At 41.4% G+C, this 14,082-nt stretch overlaps 1 pseudogene; it reads left to right on the forward strand.

Annotated features, from left to right (window-relative positions):
- Positions 1-382: 382 nt before the first annotated feature.
- On the forward strand, positions 383-6,202 carry LOC129403312 (GTPase IMAP family member 7-like; annotated as a pseudogene).
- The last annotated feature ends 7,880 nt before the right edge of the window (positions 6,203-14,082 follow it).

Consider the following 14,082-nt stretch of genomic DNA (forward strand, 5'->3'; position numbering starts at 1 on the left):
TTACACAAGGGCTTAATAGTTCCAGGGTGAGATATAACAATCTTCACACTCTTTTTTCTAAGGTCATCAAAAAGTGACCTTTTCTGATAATTTTTAGTGAATTATTCATAACAAGTAACATAAGATAAATTATTTAGGGCCTGCTATGGGGCAGACTTTGGGTGGTGGTTGGGAATACTGGAAATAATGGTGGTGGGAAGGTGCAATGATGTTGGGATTGGTGTTGGAATATTGAAAGTAATAAATCATGAACAAATTTATCAAAATAAAAATATAATAAAAAATAAAATATTTTTGTCACAAATTGAATGTTATTTATTTTAAACATTCTTAAATGACTTTCCGCAGCATTATTGTTTTAGGACATAGGGTACATCTGACCCCACTACAATATTGAAGACAGCATCCACGTCCCCCACCACCAGCGTTGGGCACTCACACTTGTATCACTTTGCCCTGAACGCCACCTTCCAACACCACCAAGTTTCTTTCTCAAGAAGATCTTCCATTTAGATTGTAAGTCCTGTCTTTATTATCCAATATATGAAATACACAGGGAAGACAAGGTAAGAGAATATTGTAATTTACTTTTCCACAATGTGCAAATATTACTTTTTGTCCTCTCTTGATGAATTTTGATTCTAAAATGGATTTAAATATGTAAAGGAACAAACATGATAACCTCTCAGTATCTATATTGCAAACCATAATGCCCCAAAGCAGAGAGATTTTGGCGGGGACAAGAGAGAGAGAGAGAGAGAGAAGGAAAGAAGGAAAGTGCCTACCATAGAGACAGGCTTGGGGGGGTGGGAGGAAACTGCGGACACTGGTGGTGGGAAATGTACACCGGTGGAGAAATGGGTGTGGGAACTCTGTATGACCGAAATATGATCTAGGTTTAACTCATGTTTCCTGACCCTGACCTGGAATCAGTACTTGCTCCTAAGAGCTTGAGTAAATTTTTGAGAAATGGAATTTGAAGATTACTAGGGATGTACATTGTTACTGGAATCTCTTGCTTTAAGCCTTTTTAAAAAAATTCACAAACATACACATAAACAGACTACTTAAGAATTTTTGAAGACTTTTTTCTTATATATTTTCCAGTGATGGGCAACAGCATCATTAAATTTAATGCTTTTGAAGCAATCCATAACTCAAAATATAATTACCTTTTCTCATTTGCTTTTAATTTTTACTAGAATTCTATGGAATTCTTCTTGTATAATTATGCGTACTACATAGTATCAAGATCAAACTAGCTCCAGTGCCCATTCCTGAACTCCCTCAACCACCTCTTACCATCAGTGTATAAAAATAAAAATAAAAGGAAGGGGCGCGCAGGCGGCGAACGGCGAAGGAAGGAAGAAGGCCAAACTGGTTGCTCGATCGGTTTATTTCATGTCCATCTCCATTCTCCTCTGATTCTCCTGCTTCTTTCTCCCCCATCCTACTTCATTCTCTCTCTCTCTGCCTCTCTCCCGGCTCTCGGTCTCTCTCGATCAGTGGATCTGGCCCCCGTGGATCTGGCCCCCGTGGATCTGGCTCCCATGGATCTGGGCCCTGTGGATCTGGATCTGGCCCCCGTGGATCTGGCCCCCGTGGATCTGGCTCCCATGGATCTGGGCCCTGTGGATCTGGATCTGGCCCCCAACCCACTCTTCCAGCCTAGTTAAATCTCCACCGCATGAGGGGGTTGGGGCATACACATAGGTGTGGTCAGCAATAGGGTAAGGTTCTTTTCCCTCAGGGGATGCTTCTCCTAGGACTTAATTCTCTTTCAGCAGGAGGATCCACCCAAGGGCAGAGTCCCATGAATGTGTTTCTCTTCTCCTCAGCCAGCAAGCATATAAGAATTCATAATATTAATTATTTTGTATGGACACAATAAGAGATGCATTAAAGCTTATAGAATTGCTCTCCTGGGGCCATCTCAATCTCAGACTACAGTGCTCAGGCCAGATCAGTCTTTCCTAGCCCTGGCAGGGTCCCAGTCTCATAATTACTATTGGATCATGACAGTATTTGTCTATGATCAAGCTCTTAACTTATAGTTAAGAATTAGGCACTTTGGCCAGGCCCATCTCGATGCCAGGGTAGCACATAACTCACCGCTTGCCCTGGATCCTTCCCGTCCCACGTCGGGGACCCTCCTTTGGGGTGCTAGGAACTGAGGGCAACTGAGGCTTAAGTGGAGAAAGCAGATGCCCAGGAGGGAATATCGAGGCCAATTAAGTCTTAAGTTATAAAAACATAATATTGTCTTCTTGTGTCTATACAAAAAAGACATAGCTTTAAAGTAAATTATTCAAAAGGCATAAAGAGGAGAGAAAGGCAATGTTATAATATTCAGTGTCCTAGAAGTTCTGACCTTACCAATTAACAGAGTTTGATTAAGGGAAGAGCAGATAAACTGGTAGAATTGGTTACAGATAAACAAAAGAATGGGAGTGACTCGGGAGCACTTTGATGGGTGTGACTGATAAACCTAAGCTCCTAGTGGCAAGGGGGAAAGGACAAACCAATGATATCCAACAATCAGAATAACTTTATTTTCTCTCACAGTGTTGGTATATTATTTCTTTACGTTTATAGTACCTGCCTAAAAAAATCCCTATATTGATTTGAGCTAGAAAACATTCTTTCTAGTTTATAACTTATGTTTTGCTTATTGTGTTTTTTGCCCCATTACATTTTTTTTATAATTTGATATAATCCAAATTAAAGCTTCCTAATTATCTATATCATATTTTAGAAATACTTCCTCACACCCAAGTTACCAAAATTTTCCCTTTGTTTCTTCTCTTATTTATATGGAGTCATTTTTACATTTTACATTCAAATCCATTTGGGGTTTGAAAGGAAAGTGGAAGTTCACACAATTTTTTGGAGTTTTCTGGCCACACTTGGTGGTGCTCAGAGCTTCCTCATGGCTCTGTGCTCAGGGGTCACTCCTGGAGGGCCCAGGGGACCATACGGGGTGCTGGGGATCCAGCCCAGGTCCACTGTGTGCCAGGCAAGTGCCTCCCTGTGGTCCTATGACTCTGGCTCCTTCCCACAATTTCCCCTTTTATTCATGCTTAGAAGTGTCTGGTTAATCTTGTTTCCTACAGATGTGCATTGTTGCCCCAGTGAATGTAAGTGTAACACAACTGGATAGAATCAAACAGAAATTAATATGGGAAAAACAATTTATTCTATTTCTGAATTTCAGTCTCTGTTCTTGCAGCACCAGCATCTTGCTGCTTTACTGAGAAAAATCAGAATGCCTTATTGTCAGCAGCTAGTTTTTCTTCACTGTGTTTCTTTTTCTTGGCTGTCCAGATTGATTTATATTATTTCTCATGTATTTTGTACTAGACTGTGTAGCTTCTGAAAAAAAGTACACAATCTTTAACTTACATATTTATAAAATTTTATAGAGAACTGTTGATTAATTCTATTTATCAATTTTATTGTGATTTACACAAAACATATTAAATTGATTTGGCTCAATTTTCTTTTTTTTCTTTTTCTTTTTTTAATTGAATCACCGTGAGGTACAGTTACAAAGATTTCATGTTTGAGTTTCAGTCATACAATGATAGAACACCCAACCCTCCACCAGCGCACATTTCCTACCACAATGTCCCCAGTATCCCTCTTGCCCCCATCCCAGTCCTCTCCCTGCCTCTATGGCAGACAATTTACCCAAGGCTCTCTACTTTGGGGCATTATGATTTGCTGGAATTTTCCCACTATCATTCAAACCTGCCTGCCAGGGGGCAGGTGCTAGATCATTTATTTTCTATTGTTTATTATGAACATCATGAGAGGTTGTGCAGTGGCGAAAGCCACTGTGAACTTCTGAAATTCTAAACATGTAAGTGGTTGGGGTCCAGAGACATCTCTGTAGGGAGCTAATCCATTTTGAGACTCATTTTGGAGTCTCTGAATCAAGTCCGTTGATGCGCAGAGATGGTGCTCAGAGACAGTGACAGTCAAGACCCCAAGTGGGTGGGGAGATGGGGAAAGATGGCCCGTTTCTACTGCACCATGTGGCCTGGAGTCTTAGTTCTGGAACCCACATACCTGGGTTTTGCTTCTGGAAGCTCATGGCCGTCGGGGTTTCATCTGGAGTAGGCGGAGAGGACACACCCGCTCCATCTGAGGAGCCCTGGTTGGAATTGCTTGTATGGGGTCCGGAGATATCTCTGGTGAGCTGCTGTCTTCCGGGATTCACTGCTATGTCTCTGGATCAAGGCTGTTGATGCTCTGAGATGGTGCCTGGAGCTCAATTTTATTTTCTGATCTAGGTAATCTAGGTAATTTTAATCTTAATAATCTAGGTTATTAAGATTAATCAATTAATGGAATGTATTGTGTTATGAAAATTTTCCAATATGAATCACCCTACTGTTTTTGAACTAGATTACAGTGAATAAAGTTGAATGAATTTTCAGTCTAATAATTTTCAGTTATTTTTTCGGTGGGACCTCCCGAGAGTTGCTCAGTAGGCCTGGGTACCTCACTGATGCTTCTGGACTAACTGGGCTGGTGGTTCAGTGCATGCGCTCAAGGATGCGACACTTCCTGGGCTCTCAGTACAGAGGCTGCTCCTGGCCACGGTGGCTTGCTCAGCTCCACAGTCCAGGGCTGCACCTGGCAGTGTTTGTGGCACCAGGAACCAAACTGCTGTACTCTCTCCTGGCCCTTAGGGATTTTTTGGGTATCATTATTGAGCATGAGACATGTGTGCATCTCCTGGTTGGTGAAAACTTGTCTAACTTTGGGGATCAATAATTCACAACTTCACAGAATGTATGGGACGTCTTTCTTAGTGTTCATTTGATCTATAAGGTGGCATTGAAATGATCAGTTATTTAGTGGCTTAAATAAGTTTCCTATGAAAATATCTGGATTAAAAAAGTTTTGTGGAAAATCTTGTTAGCTACTTTTTCATTGGGGTGGGGATGGTTGTGCTGGGGGAAGTCTTAACCCTGGCTCTATGCACAGAACTTCAGTGACCACAGGTGATGCCGGGGATCAAACATTGATGTCACAGGTGATGTCAGACACATACAAAGAAAACACTTTACTGTACTATCCCTTGAGCCCCTACTTTATTATATTTTTTCATGGTTATTGACCAGTTCTTTGCTTTTATCCTTACTGGGATCAATGCATATTAGAGACAATTTTGGGAAAATTTCAGGAAAGAAAATAAATAAGAAAAGGAGATGATTGCATTTTACATCTTCCGAGATTGACCATTTTTATCTCTCCTTCTATTCTTCAGGTCAAGTGACGTTTAGGTGCAAGACCTGCTGTGGACCATGGGTGACTCTCTGTTGCACGACCGTCAATCCAAAGCCCTGAGGATTGTCCTCGTTGGGAAAACTGGAAGTGGTAAAAGCGCCACAGCCAACACCATTCTTGGGGAAAAAAATTTGTTTCAACAATATCTTCCAACTCTATTACCAAGATATGCCAGTCAGCATTCCGGGAATGGGAAGGGAAGGAAATTCTCGTCGTGGACACCCCGGGGCTCTTTGACACCAAGGAGAAGGAGGACACCACCTGCAGGGAGATCAGCAGGTGCGTCCTCTTCTCCTCCCCGGGCCCTCACGCCATCATCCTGGTGCTGCAGCTGGGCCGCTACACAGAGGAAGAGCTGAAAGTCTTTGCCATGGTCAAGGCTCTCTTTGGGGAGTCGGTCACCAGGTACATGATCATCCTGTTCACTCGCAAAGAAGACTTGGGGGACACAAGCCTATGTGACTTCATAGCACACAGCAACGTGAGTCTAAAAAACATGGTCAGGGAGTGTGGGAACCGCTACTTTGCCTTCAGCAACACAGCAGAGAAGGCTGAGAAGGAAGCTCAGGTGCAGGAGCTGATGCGACTGATAGAGAAAAAGATCCTCTGCAGAGGTCACTTCACTGATAACATATACAAGGATGTAGAGGAAAGGCTGAAAAAGAAGGCTAGGTCCTTGATAAGAATTTTTGATGATCAATTGAAAAACGAAATTCAACTACTAGAAAAAGAATATGTCAATAAGCCACAGGAAGAAAAGGAGCAAAATATACAATTGCTAAAAGAAAAACATGCTGCTCGTATAAGAAATATAAGGGAGGAAGCTGGGATTAACATATTTGATGATATTTTATATATGATTAGTAACATAGTTTCAAAATTATTTCCTTTTTTAAAGAAGTAACATAATTTTCAGTTTATCTTCTGTTTGTTCTAGAATTAGAGTGAATTTTCTTTAGTGACATGCTTTACTCAATGACCCAATGTGAAGTTAATATCCGTAGTAGATTTCTGAGAATAAAGCGACAAAAGGTTGTTGTTGTCTGCATCCATCCTGCATCCTTGAACATTCTACCAAATGTGTATTTTACTGAGGAGATCAATAAATCTATAAAAGAAGAAATTTAATTTCCCCAAACTCAACAAGACTTCTAAAAGTTTATTTTCTTTACTAAAATAAAATTTCACTTACCTTCAATATAAGATCCCGTGTTGATGGTGGAAGTGCATCGGGGATGGAATAAACGTGTTTACTGACACAGTGTTATATACTATTAAATTTTATCTCCTAAGTTGTGGACACAATCATTCACTAAGTTAATCCATATACAGATGATAACTCATCCTGTAATCATCAGTCACTGAGGAGCTTACATGGCTAAACAAACTTAAAAATAGGCAACTAAGTGTATTTTTCATACAGGCATAATATTCACAGCTCATGCATTTACATCTTTTGACGTTATTATGATCATGGGAAGATGCGCATGTTGTTGCACTTATGTCCACTGGAACTCAGTGAGATCCCCAAAACCAAATAGGAGAGATGCTCAGGAAACATGACACCAGCCCCACTCACTGCACTGTGGGTTGGGGTCTCAGGCCCTTGTCAAATGACTCAGACTATAATCACATTTATACCCACAAACCCCATTCCAGTGTGTCAGACAAGAGCACAAAAGATTCCCAGCACTCTGTCCTAATACAAAGCATTGTCCCCATCCTGAGGAGATGCGAGGGGAACAAGTCGTGGTTACAGTCACAGGATCAAGAGAGAGAATGATTTCTTCTACACTCAGGGTCAGGGCGCACTTTGCTGTCACTTAACCAGGGATTCAGTCTGGAAGGTCCTAGCAAGATCCAGGGTCTGGCCAGGGCCTCTAGAGGCAACAGAGTTACAAAGTTAGCACAGATGGGTGCCATAAATCTTAGGGACAAGCTTTGAAAAATGAAGAGACTGGACCAGAGAGAAAGTTTAGTTGTAAGGCACTTACCATCGGGTCCCCTGAGCATGGCCAGGAGGGATCCCTGAGTGCTCAGCCAGGAGTAGCCCCTGAGTATTGCCAGATGTGCTCCCACACCAGGAATGAGAGATCATGTATGTCATGTATGTCAATATCCAATGCAATGGACAGTCTATGGCACATGCATAGAATGTGAGGGATCAGTGAGTGAAACAGAAACGTAATTTACCAGAACTCACGGAGGCTCTGAATCTTACCTTCCCATAACAATGAATACTTTCTCGTTAGCATCAGGGCTGCACAGTGACTGGAGGGCTCTAATCCTCTCTCTCTAGCCTGATATTTCTCTGCCAAAGTCTTTACATAAATGTTTGGTTATATAGTGCTATGGTTTAGGAAATTTTCCTTGCTTTGTGTTGCTCAGTAGCATCATTCACACAAATAATATAAGTGTAAATAACTCAGTTCTTAATTAGTAACATTTGATTTCATATGGCTAAACAAACCAGTATATGTGAGATTATATGCACTTGCATATGTGCATATTATTCACAGAAACATACATTTATATAATTTTAATATTATGTGATAGTTGGATCAACACTAATATATATATAACATATTATGTGCTGTATGAAATGATGAATATTTCAATTTTAAAAATAGTATATGCCATATATATTACACATATGACTGCATTCATATTCATATATGGAATATAAAGTAATATAATAGGAGACTAACACCTAAGAATAGTAGAGATAAGGGCCAGGAGGATGGAAGCCGATCTCATGTGTTGGTGGAAAAGGCAGCTAGGATAGAGAAGGGAGCACTAAGTAAAGGATGGTTGGAGGGCTCATTAGGGGTGGTAGATGCGTGCTAAAAGTAGACTATGAACCAAACATGATGGCAGCTTAATACTTGTATTGCAAACCATAACACCGAGAAGGAGAGAGAAAGGGAGAATACGAGAATATGCCTGCCACAGAGATTGGTGGTGGGAAGGATACTGGAAACATTGATAGTGAGAATAGGCACCATAGAGGGATGGGTACTAGAACATAAAAAAAAGAAAGAAATAGTCTGTGGGAGGGAAGGGCTGCTGCTATAAGTTTTTTCTTTTAAGTGTTGTTGAAGGCAAAACTGATCTCAGTAGTTTTTGAAAGCAAATTAGCCTTAAAAATCAGAAAATACAATTGGAATAATTAATTAGCAAGTATTATTTAATTAGCCATTATTGTTGTAATTAAGGCGATAAATTGAGGAAATATATTAAAGGGATTCTTAACTCTTCTGTGACTCAAAAAATATAAAAACATCGTATCATGAATGAGCAGAATTGGGCTCCATCCCAAATGTCAGACTGGAACTAGAGAGACAGCACAGGATTTAACGCTCTTGCCTTGCACAGGGTTGACCTCTGTTTGAGCCCTGGCCCAGCATACAGCCCCCACTCACTGCCAGGAGTGACCTCCGCACAGAGCCAGGAATAAGCTCTCAGTCAGCTATACAGTGCCCGCCACTCACATGCTGCCCGAGTTTATCAATCAATACTTCTACTATGATCATTGACTTCACTTAAAATAACTCAACTAATTATCTGTGACTTCTGTGCTGTTTCTGTTACCCTACTTCTGTTCTTCATGTGGTTTATCTGGTTTGTTTTGACCATTTGCCCCCTCACTGGAGTCTTCCATCCACCTTTAACCCTGGCAGATCTGTTGCTCAAACTTCTATACCAGAGTTATCTTGTTTTACAATTATAATGGTCATTGACTGAGGGCCCACCTTGAAGACCTTATCTTGACTTGAGTACCTGCCAAAGACCCTACTCCAAATAAGATCACATTCTCAAGTACCAAAAGTTAGAACTAGAAGGGTCAGAGCGATAGTACAGCAGGTAAGGCAAAGGCCTTGCAAGATACTGGGTTTGATCCCTACATGTTACCCCCAAGCCCACCAGGAGTGATCGCTGAACACCACTGGGTATGACTAAAAACCCAAAGAAACAAACAAAAAAACCAACCTGCAACATATTTCTGACTCTAACACCCATCTAAATAGGAGGTAAGAAATGGATAGTTATTCAAGTTGAATCCTCTTGCTCTCCTTTCATTCCCTGTGATAGGTGGTCAATAAAAATTATATTGTGATGTGACAATATATCTTTTATTTAAACGTTTTTTATTGAATCACCGTAAGATAGAGTGTCATACAATGATCGAGTACCCATCCCTCCACCAGTGCCATTCTCCACCACCAATGTTCTCAGTATCTCCCCCGCCATCCGCTTCCCATTCACCACCCCCCTCCTCTGTGGCAGGTGCATTCCCTTTTACTCACTCTCTCCTTTAGGGTGTTGTTGTTTGTATTGCAGGTATTAAGTGGCTATCATGTATGGTCTATAGTCTACATTCAGTATGCATGGGCCTCCAAGCACCCTTTACTTGGTGGTCCCTTCTCTATCTGAGCTGCCTTTTCACCTAGCATGTGAGGCCAGCTTCCAAGCTGTGGAGCAGTCCTCCTGGTCCTTATCTCTACTATCCTTGGGTGTTAGTCACCCATTCTTTTGATTTATATTCCACAAATGAGTGCAGTCTTCCTATGTCTGTCCCTCTTTCTGACTCATTTCACTTAGCATGATACTCTCCATGTTGATCCATTTACATGCAAATTTCATGACTTCATCTTTTCTAACAGCTGCATAGTATTCCATTGTGTAGATGTACCAAAGTTTTTTAACCAGTCATCTGTTCTGGGGCACTCAGCTTTTTTCCAAATCCTGGTTATTGTAAACAGTGCTGCAATGAACATACAAGCGCAGATGTCATTTTGACTATACTTCTTTGCATCTCTGGGATATATTCCCAGCAGTGGTATTGATGGGTCAAATGGGAGTTCAATTTCTAAATTTTTGAGAAAAGTCCATACTGTTTTCCAGAAGGTAACAAGTCGGTATTACCACCAGCAGTGAGGGGGAGTCCCTTTCTCCCCACATCAATGCCAACACTGGTGGCTTTTGTTCTTTTGGATGTGGGCCAGTCTCTGCAGTGTGAGATGATATGTCATTGTTGTTTTGATCTGCATCTCCCTGATGATTAGTGATGAAGAGCATTTTTATGTGCCTTTTAGCCATTCAAATTTCTTCTTTATAAAGTTTCTGTTCATTTCATTGCCCCATTTTCTGATTGGATTGGCTGTTTTTTTTTTTCTTGTAGAGTCCAACCAGTGCTTTGTATATCCTTGATATCAACCCCTTATCAGAAGGGTAGCACAGTAGCACTGTCCTCCCAGTGTTCAGCGATTTGCTTGAGATGGCACCAGTAACAACTCCATTGTGAGACATGTTGTAACTGTTTTTGTCATACCGAATATGCCACAGGTAGCTTGCCAGACTCCGCCATGCAGGCAGATATTGTCAGTAACTTGCTGGGCTGTCTGAGAGGGTCAGATGAATCCGGGTCGACTGTGTTCAAGGCAAATGCCCTACCGGCTGTGCTATCGCTCCAGTCCATCAGAGGGGTATTGGGTCAATATCTTTTCCCATTCTGTAGACTGCTTTTGTATTCTGTTCACTGTTTCTTTAGAAGTACAGAAGCATCTTAGCTTAAGGTAGTCCCATTTGTTTATCTCTGTTTCCATTTGCTTGGCCAGTGGCATGTCATCTTTGAAGATACCTTCAGATTCAATGCCGTGGAGGGTTTTTCCCACCTTGTCTCTAATGTACCTTATGGATTCTGGTCTGATGTTGAGATCTTTAATCCATTTTCATCTGACTTTTGTAGGTGGTGTTAGATAGAGGTCTGAGCTCATTTTTTGCATGTAGCTGTCCAGTTTTGTCAGGACCATTGTTTAACAGGCTTTCCTTGCTCAATTTCACATTTCTTGTTCCTTTATCAAAGATTAGATGATCATATATTTGAGGGTGTTGGTAGGGATATTCAGTCCTGTTCCATTGGTCTGCAGCTCTTCCTTTGTTTCAGTATCATGCTGTTTTAATTACTACAAGTTTGTAGTAGACTTTGAGGTTGGGGAAGGTGATGTCCCCCATCTTCTTTTTTCCCTGAATTGCTTTAGTTACTCATGAGGGTTTGTTGTTCTATATGAATTTCAGGAGTGTTTGATTCATTTTTTTGAAGAATTCATGAGTGTCCTTCTACGGATTGTATTGAATCTGTATAATGCTTTGGGGAGTATTGCCATTTTGACAATGTTAAATCTCCTAATCTATGAGCAGGGGATGTTATTCCATTTCCTTCTGTCCTCTTTTGTTTTGTGAAGTAATATATTGTAGTTTTCGTTGTAAGGTCCTTTATCTCCTTACTTAAGCTGATTCCAAGGCATTTGATTTTCTAAGGTATGATTATGAATGGGATTGTTTTTTTTCATGTCACTCACTATTTGCATATAGGAAAGATATGAACTTTTGGGTATTGATTTTATTAGCCTGCAACTTTCCTATACAAGTCTATTGTTTCTTGGAGTTTCTTGGTGGAGGATTTAGGGTTCTCTAAATATAGTATCATATCATCTGCAAATATCGAAAGCTTGATTTCTTTAGTTTCTTTATTCCTTTCCTATCTGGATGCTCTTAATATCTTTTTCTTTCCTAACTACTATTCCAAGTACTTCCAGTACTATATTGAACAGAAGTGGAAAGAGTGGGTATCCTTGTCTCATCCCTGATCTTAGAGGGAAGATTCTTAATCTTTCCTCATGATGATAATGCTTTCCAAAGCCTCCATCCCTCTCAGAGAACCTGGAAAGCTACCGAGAGTATCCCGACTGCATGGCAGAGCCTGGCAAACTACGCGTGACGCATTTGATATGCCAAAAACAGTAACAACAATGGGCCATATTCCCCTTACACTAAAATCTCAAGGCTGAACTAGACTTCCAAAAAGAAGAACTAAAATAACTGTCTGTACTTTCAACGCATATACGCTGGCATCGGAAGCTTTCAACGTGGACCTATGGTGCCAGCACAGAAGATCAAGTACGACATCATTGGTCTGACTGAGACAAGAAGGCATCGATCACGTCATTTTTGACACTGGAAAACTGTTTCTCAGAACATGCAACAATAGAGGCATTGGTGTTATCTGTGCCCTTGTCAACAAGAATTTGGCCATGAGCATTGATTAATTCAAATGCCTAAAAACCCTAATCGGACAATTATGCTTGAATAGATGTGGCTCACTGCCAGCTGTTTCTATCTTCGTTGTCTGTGCACCAACATCTAACTATGATTAAGAAGAATTTGAGAAGTTCTACGTGGAGCTGAAGAAGTTCTGTGAAGAATACCACACATTCTACAAAATCATCGTCTGTGATTTTAATGCCAAGATAGGACCGAGAAGGTCATCCAAAGAAATTCACATCGGGACCCATGGCCTAGAATGGAACAAACAGGGTGAGAGACTCTCTGAGTTCATCATGTTGACCAAGGCCATCCATGGTAACTCACTGTTCCAGAAAGGCAAATCTAAACATTGGACATAAGAGTCTCCGGTGGACAGTTCTACACTGAAATTGACCACACCATATTCAATCAATGGTTTTGACTGACTAATGTCGCTGTTGTCCCAACATTGGAAACGGGATCCGACCACCATCTCCTTCATGCAAAATTTGACTTCAGAGAGAGGGGAGAAGTGTCTGCAAAGTTTAAGTTTAAGAGAGAACTGCCGGGGGCTGGAGCAATAGCACAGCGGGTAGGGCGTTTGCCTTGCACGCGGCCGACCCGGGTTCAATTCCCAGCATCCCATATGGTCCCCTGGGCACCGCCAGGAGTGATTCCTGAGTGCAGAGCCAGGAGTAACCCCTGTGCATCGCCAGGTGTGACCCAAAAAGCAAAAAAAAAAAAAGAGAGAACTGCAGAATGACAACCAACTGGGAGATCTTTGGCACTATTTCGGTAGTAGGGGTAGTAGGGGGAGATGCCATCATTGACAACATCGACGAGGAATACGATTGACTGTTTTAGCACCTCCATGACTGCACAAGGAATGCTGAGATTGGGAAAGGCACAAAAGACGCCTGTCTTCAGAAACTCTCAAGCAAATTCGCCAAGGTGGCTTGGAACGAGCCTCAGGTAATAACAAGCTAATATCCGAGCTCGCAATGCTGTGTGGAGAAGTGACAAAGGAAGACCTCAAACAGTGAAGAGCAGCAGTGTTGGCTGATGTAGCAGAAGCCAGGGAAATATTTGCAAAGTTTGCCTGTCCTTTGCCAGATACATGACCAAGATGACTGCCCTCTGATGTCCTGATTGATCTATCACATCATCCAGAAGAGCAATGAAGAGGATTATTCATGACTTCTAGTTGGATATCATTGATAGCCACATCCACCTGCCCACAAACCAACTCCTCCAAGATGGATATTTCATTCCCAATGTCCTTCCTTTCGGAATCCGACATGGCATTTCATCAGTAAAGACATACAGCACCCAATCCAGACACAGTCAGACCCAAACACCTGAATAATCTGCTGCCAGTACTCGTCAATACACTGGCTTGGCTCTTCACACACAACCTTTTCGAATGCAAGGCTCAGTCCCGATGGAAAACCAGCAGGACCGTTCTGTTGTACAAAAAAGGGAGACATCCATGACATCAGCAACTATTGCCCAATCTGCCTGGTGTTCGTCATCTACAAGTTGTTCACTCGTGTCATCCTGAATACAATATGCAGAATAGTAGATTAAGGACAACCATGTGAGCAAGCCGGGTTCCAAAAAGGATTCCATATGATGGACCATATCCACACAGTGACCAAACTCATTGAAGTTTCGCAAGAGGTCAAGATGCTGCTCTGT

Source organism: Sorex araneus, chromosome 1 (genome assembly GCF_027595985.1).
Source record: "Sorex araneus isolate mSorAra2 chromosome 1, mSorAra2.pri, whole genome shotgun sequence".
In the NCBI taxonomy this organism is placed as follows: domain Eukaryota; kingdom Metazoa; phylum Chordata; class Mammalia; order Eulipotyphla; family Soricidae; genus Sorex; species Sorex araneus.